Source organism: Sorex fumeus, unplaced genomic scaffold (genome assembly GCF_029834395.1).
Source record: "Sorex fumeus unplaced genomic scaffold, SorFum_2.1 ptg000006l, whole genome shotgun sequence".
Classification (NCBI taxonomy): domain Eukaryota; kingdom Metazoa; phylum Chordata; class Mammalia; order Eulipotyphla; family Soricidae; genus Sorex; species Sorex fumeus.
Window position 1 is genome coordinate 44,715,148 of NW_026606063.1, and position 7,299 is coordinate 44,722,446.

At 39.0% G+C, this 7,299-nt stretch overlaps 1 non-coding gene across 1 annotated transcript; it reads left to right on the forward strand.

Moving 5' to 3' along the window:
- The first annotated feature begins 533 nt into the window (after nucleotides 1–533).
- LOC130038072 (U6 spliceosomal RNA) lies at nucleotides 534–645 on the forward strand. The gene has a single exon (XR_008794594.1). It is a non-coding gene; the product is annotated as a U6 spliceosomal RNA (small nuclear RNA).
- The last annotated feature ends 6,654 nt before the right edge of the window (nucleotides 646–7,299 follow it).

The following is a 7,299-nucleotide window of genomic DNA, read 5'->3' on the forward strand; positions in this document are numbered from 1 at the left end:
ATGGCGTATGGTATTTGACCAGTTGGCAGCGGTCACAACACCCCTGAACACCTATGTGTCAGATGGCAGAGGTATCAATGTTTTGGCCAGGGCATCCCATGGTGTGATCTTTGTGGTAGTCCTGGCTATGGAGATTTCCCCTGGTATCTCTCCCTGTTTCCTGAAATTTCCCCCAAATCTGTATTCCTGCAAATCCATTCAGTAAACTTTACTACTTAAATCAGGCAGAGAGAGTTTCTATTGCTTGTAATTGACTATGTGGGCAGGCAATCTATAAGCCCTTAAGTAAAAGTAAAGTAAAGGCCCTCCCATTGATCATCGATTTGCTCGAGCGGGCCCAGTAACGTCTCCACTGGAGACTTTGTTGTTTCTGTGTTTGGCATATCGAATATGACACGGGGAGCTTGCCAGGCTCTGCCGTGCAGGCTCAATACTCGATACTCTCCGTAGCTTGCCGGGCTCTCTGAGAGGGGCGGAGGAATCGAACTCAGGTTGGCCATGTTGGCTGCGTGCAAGGCAAATGCCCTACCGCTGTGCTATCGCTCCAGCGGCAGCACATATACTAAAATTGGAACAATACAGAGAAGATTAGTATGGCCCCTGCGCAAGGATGACATAAGCCCTTAACTCAGGGAAAACTTCCATGACTATTTCAGTGGGTAGTACTCTCCCCTTTGTTCTGTATGCACACATAGGCAATGTGTTTTATCTTGCCATGAAGGGGGTGGTGGGGTGGTGTGACAGTAAAGTTTTTGAGACCTTTACTTTGCCTTCAATTTGCATTCAGAGGGTTTGTTTCCCACTTCTCTCAGCAGCACTCAGGCATGTTTGTAATTTTCCTTAGTGTCTTGCAAAACTGTTCAAAATAGGTATTTCCCTGAACCATGTGATATTTGATAATGATGATAATAATATGAGTTTGATTTCATTTCTGAGTGCCTGCTATTTATTATATCCCTTAACTGCTCTTTATGGAGGTTAGCTCATTTGTTCTTTATAAAATTTGAATACAGTCATTGTTGCTTCATTAAATCCTTGCAATATTCCATGAGGAAGATTTTATTCCTATTCCCATTTGGCAGATGAGTAAACCCAAGATAAGAAATATTGAATAAGTTGTTTTACTTTCCTTTTTTTAATGTATCACCATGATGAACAGTTACAGACTTACAAACTTTCATGCTTATGGTTTAGTCATATAATGATCGAGTACCCATCCCTCCGCCAGTGCCCATTTTCCACCACCAATGATCCCAGTATCTTTCCCACCACCCTCACCTCATTGGCCTGCGATCCCCTCCCCCACCTCCCCTGCCGCACCCCCCCCCCCCCCATGCCTCTGTGGCAGGCACATTCCCTTTTGCTTTCTCTCTCTGCTTTTGGGTGTTGTGGTTTGCAATATAGGTATTAAGTGGCCATCATGTTTTGTCTATAATCTACTTTCAGCACACATTTCCCATCCCAAGCAAGCCCTCAAAGCATCCTTTACTTGGTGGTCCCTTCTCTATCTGAGCTGCCTTTTCCCCCAGCATGTGAGGCTGGATTCCAAGACCTGGAGCAACCCTCCTGGTCCTTATCTCGACTATCCTTGGGTGTTAGTCTCCCATTCTGTTACTTTATATTTCATAAATGAGTGCAATCTTTCTATGTCCGTCCCTCTATTTCTGACTCATTTCATTTAACATGATACTCTCCAAGTTGATTCACTAATATGCAAATTTCATGACTTCATCTTTTCTAGCAGATGCATAAGATTCCATTGTGTAGACTTACCAAAGTTCCTTTAACCAATCATCTGTTCTCTGGCACAGGTTTTTTCCAGATCCTGGCTATTGTAAACAGTGCTGCAATGAATATACAAGTGCAGGTGCCGTTTCTATTATATTTTTGTGCATCTCCTTTCCCAAAAGTGGTATTGCTGGGTCAAATGGGAACTCAATTTCCAATTTTTTTGAGAAATGTCCATACTTTTTTCCAAAAGGGCTGAACCAGTCAGCATTCCCACCAGCAGTGAAGGAGAGTCCCTTTCTCCCCACATCCATGCCCAAACTGGTTATTTTTGTTCTTTTGAATATGTGTCAGTCTCTGTAGTGTGAGATGGTATCTCATTGTTGTTTTGATCTGCATCTCCCTGATAAAGAGCCATTTTTTCATGTGCCTTTTGGGCATTCGGATTTCTTCTTTGAGAAAGTTTCTTTTCATTTTATCGCCCCATTTTCTGATGGGGTTGGGTGTTTTTGTTTCACTTTTCAAGCAGGAAGAGGTACTTAGAAAATTTGTACTCAAGTTAGATGACTCCAGAGACTTCTTCCCTTAATCTATTTCACTACTAAGGTCATTAATATTTTTACTTGTCCTTACTTTTCATAACTGGTTAGTGAGTACAGATTGTTCACAGTAATCCTGCTCTGTGAAGATGCTGCTTTAATGTTAGAAGATAATGAAGAAATGATGAACATACTCTTTTATTAGACTTTTTTTTGGTTTATGGGCCATACTTATCTGTGTCAGGGCTTTTCCTGATTCAACATTCAGGGATCACTACTGGCAAGGCATGGAGACAATATTTGGGCTGGGAATATAGAGCCCTGTTTAGCTTAGTCTTACCGCGGTACCAGGGCATACTCTTTTAATTTGAGGCTCAACATAAAATAATATGCCCAAAAGAGTGTAATATGGTTTCCATAGCATTTTATTTTTTAGTTTAAGTATTTTTTAATGGAATCATCATGAGATAGTGCATTATAAAATTTTTCATGATTTAATTTCAGCCATAAAATGTTCCAGCACTGGTCTCTCTACCAGTGTAATTTCACAGCACCAGTGTCCCCAGTTTACTTTCCAGTCCTTCTAACCACCCCCCAGCCTTGCATGATTCTATGGCAGATAACTCTGTTTTCTCTCTCTTTCTCTCTCTTTCTCTTTCTCTCTCATTTTAGGCATTATGGTTTGCAAAAACCAGATGCTGAAAGGTTATTTGTATATTCTTTTATCTGTTTTCAACACTCAGTTCTTGTCCAGAGTGATTATTTCCAACTAGTATTGTTATAATAGATCCTCCTCTATCCTAACTACCCTCCATCTTCCACACCATTGATCAGTCCTCCTGGCCCATTTTCCATGGCCTTGGATATTAGTTTCATATATTTTTTATATCTCACAAATAAATGCAGTCATTCTATACCTGTTCCTCTCCTTCTGACTCATTTCACTCAGCATGGTACTCTCCAAGTCTATCCATTTATAGGAAAATTTCTTGACCTCAATTTTTCTAATAGCTATGTAGTATTTCATTGTGTGGATGTACTATAATGTCTTTATCCATATGTCTGTCCTTGGGCACTCAGGTTGTTTCCAGATTATGGCTATTGTGAATAGTTTTGCAATGAACATAGAAGTGTAGATAGTCTTTCTGCTATCACACAGCATTTTCAATAGATTATCTAACTAGAGAATAACTACAGAGAACAATGCCAAAATATGTAACAATATGTGGGACTCAGAGTAAAAAGAAGAGAGAGGAGATAAGTTTATGGAGTGATTTGTAAGGTAAAATATGTTTAAAGAAATTTCTTGAAACTTAATCTTATGCTTGAAGATAAATTGAGAGCTTCACAGAATTTTATTGCCAGGTTATTAGAGAATATAAATGTCAGGAGTTTGGGTTGATTTTTTGTTGGCATATCTTTAAATCTGAAGAGATGAAGAGACTTTGTATTTGTTCATTATTAATAAAATGGAATCTGGGGTCTGAAAAATAGTACATCAGGTTGTGTGTTTGTCTTGCATGTGGTTTACTTGAGTTTGATCCCCCATAGTGCATATGGTTCCCTGAGCATGCAAGAAATGGCCCTGAACGTAGAGCCAGGAGCAAACTCTCAGAATAACTGAGTGTGACCCCAAACCAGAATAATAATATTAACAATAATAATAATAATAATAATAACTATGATTGTGGGGCCTCCCCACTACTGCCAGAGAAAATAGATATTATTCAGCATAGGATACACACCACCATTTTGAAATGGCAACTATTCTGCACCCAAAGCTCGCTTAGTGTAAAATTTGTACAGCCATCACCATGGCCTTGAGGCATATATCAGGATTACAGAATTATCTAGAAACCTTGATTCACACCAGGATGTGGAAACCTGTGGTCAGCCACTTCTAGGAAAGAGATGAGACATGAACTTCCCAGACGTTAACAACCAATAAGAGTTGACATGGCACTTGCCTAGCCCAAACCAACTGGAGGTGGCCAATCAAGTAAAAGGTCACCAGGAAGTTAGCTAGACCACCAATAATTGGTCAACTTGCAGAAATCAGGGATATAAAGAGTGTGAGAACAAAGGAGGGAGTTGCTTTCCTACTAGAGGGGACAGCCTTTACTGGTCAGCTTTCTCAGCTTTCTCAGTTTCTGAACTCAATGCTTGTTTGACTTGTGCCAAACAAAACTTTATACTACAAAGCTCATTGCTTTGTGTGGCATTTCAGACACTGGACCCTAACATTTGGGGGTTCATCTGACTGCCTGGACCTCAAAGGGTTTCCAGAGTCCCTGATAGTGAAAGGTTTCCCAAAATTGGTAGTCTGGGCACATCACAGTTGACAAGCTGAGAGTCTTCAATTCCTCCAAAGGTAGGTTTTGTCTGTCTGGGAAGGGCCCCATCAGTGGGCTTAAAGGAGAGAGAAACTGGACTCAATATTGCTCTCTCATGAGGCTGGGGTGAGTGAGGGATGTCTCTCAGTCCCAGAAGTCTTTGGGAGAAGACTGGTGTCTGAAACTTTCTTGGGTTTCTTTCTTTCTTTCTTTCTTTCTTTCTTTCTTTCTTTCTTTCTTTCTTTCTTTCTTTCTTTCTTTCTTTCTTCCTTCCCTTCCTTCCTTCCTCCTTCCTTCCTTCCTTCCTTCCTTCCTTCCTTCCTTCCTTCCTTCCTTCCTTCCTTCCTTCTTTCTTTCTTTCTTTCTTTCTTTCTTTCTTTCTTTCTTTCTTTCTTTCTTTCTTTCTTTCCTGGGACTATCTTTTGTGTCAGCTCTCATTTTCCCATGAGGGTGATGGTTGTAGTGTGCAGTGTGGGACTTTTAATGAGAGAAATAGAGACAGAAAGTTTCTATATCTGTTTCTATTTCTCTCATTAATAGTCAAGAGGCCAATGTGAGAGATCTGGAGAAAAGTTTTGCAAAGGAACCATCTTGTTTTAGGTTTTTTTTCTTTTTGGGTACAGAGTTTACTCCAGGCTCTGTACTCAGGAATCACCCTTGGCGGTGCTCAGGGGACCATATGGGATGCCCGGAATCAAACCTGGGTTGGCCGCGTGCAAGGCAAATACCCTACCCACTGTACTATGCTCCAGTCCCTTGTTTTAGAATTTTATGATTTAGTTTGCCTGCTTTTTATTAATAAAAGCACTTTCTTGACCCATTTTAACAAGCAGAAAACAGGTTTTTCAGACTGGGAAATGGGTGACAAGGTTTACAATTGACTGAAAGGGCTAATTTTGCTCTCGGGACTGCCCCTTCCTTTCTCAATCCATCAGTTTTCTCCCTGCTATTCTTGAAGGATCAGATCGATTGGTCAACTGTATATGTGTGCTTGTGATCAATGTGATGTTTGTGATCAATTCATCTGCCCATCTGTCTATCTGTGTGTGGAACACTGGAATGTTAGAACCAGGTTGAAATCAGAAGTAGAAATTCTTAGACCTGGACAAGATGAAATTGCTAAAGCTCAGAGTGACATGCAACCCAACAATTTAAAAGGTTTAGATGCTTTTGGATCTTGGTAGACCAGGATTAAACTGAAAGGCCTTTAAACTGAGTGCTGAGAATGAGGAGAAATTGAAATTCTCAATCTCGATTTATGTTTCGTTTCTGCATTGGATTATTAAAATATCAGACCTAGAAAATCTTCCTAGTTGAAATTATTGTGACACATAAAAACAGGTACAAAGAGTATGTTTTAGTTTAAAACATGACTTTCTAGAGTTATAAAATTGGTTGCAAAACTTTCAACATATCAGAGTTTAAAGATATCAAGTATAAAGATATCAAGCGGTTGGAATTTCAGACCAGCCTCAGGCCTTCTTACTAAAGGAAAAAGAGTGACTCACTTTACATTCAAGTGGCTAAGAACAGTCCCTTTGACTTTAGTGACCTTGAAGGTCAACAGAGTCAGCTGTCCCACACCCCCACACCCACCTCCTCAGCTGAGGCAAGTGAGAGCTGTGAATGGTGATGGATCAATCTTATGCTGGCTACAGTTTTGAAGTTAGGAAGCTGATATTTAAGAGTTAATAAAAAGTCTTGAAGCTTTGTGAATAGAGTATATCCAGAAAACAAAAATATGTATTTGTGGTAAAAAGTATTTAAAGTTTATAACTTTCTGAAAAAAATAAGAGGTTCTATCTCAAAGGAAATGAAAGGAAAAAGGAGATAAAACATAAAACTAGAAGGAATATTTGACCTTCAAACTAAGGTAACATAGACAATCTAAAACTTTGTTCTCTTTCTCTATGTTATTTACAAGGATTGTTTAAAGATACAAGCTTAAACTTCATATGTGACTATTTGAGCTGTGTACTAGAGAGAGGAAAAAATATTTTGGGTTAGTCATTTTAAAAATAAAAAATTCAGTCTACTGGAAGTGATGGAGTGGGAAAAGATTGAAAAAATGTAGGTAAATGAGACGTATGAATCTTTGTGAGAGTTTTAACCCTTTTCATCTGTGTTTTCTTAGAATTTGGAATTCAGTATTATAAGATCTTAAGTTGTGAACATTGTAAACTTTTTGAATACCTATAGGACTGATGTAATGCTTTTGAAAGAGTACTGCAGAGTACAGTTTAGTCATGCTAAATGAGATAATGATTAGCAACTTGTTTCCAAATTTCTTGGTAGATCAAGCTGTATTAAGCTTGGTGAAGTAAAGGGTTTAAACCTGTGAGATATGACTATAAGGAAGAAATGTAGATGTTATTTTAGCTAAGAAAGATAATGGATGGAGATATTATCAGTGGGAAAAAGGAAAGGAATCCTGTTACAGGACAAAATGAACATAAAGAAAGGTGTAAGTTTGAGGTTGTGTTTTAAGGAAAGAAACTGTGATCAAACTTTATTGTTATAAGAAACTCTTTAAATTATACCTGCAGAATTGTTCTAGTATCAAGACTCCTATTACAGTGCTGTTAGATAATTGGAAATCAAGGTTTTCAACATGGAGCTGTCACTCTCACTAACACTGTCCTCCCGTTGTTCATAGATTTGCTTGAGCGGGCCCAGTATCCATTGTGACACTTGTTACT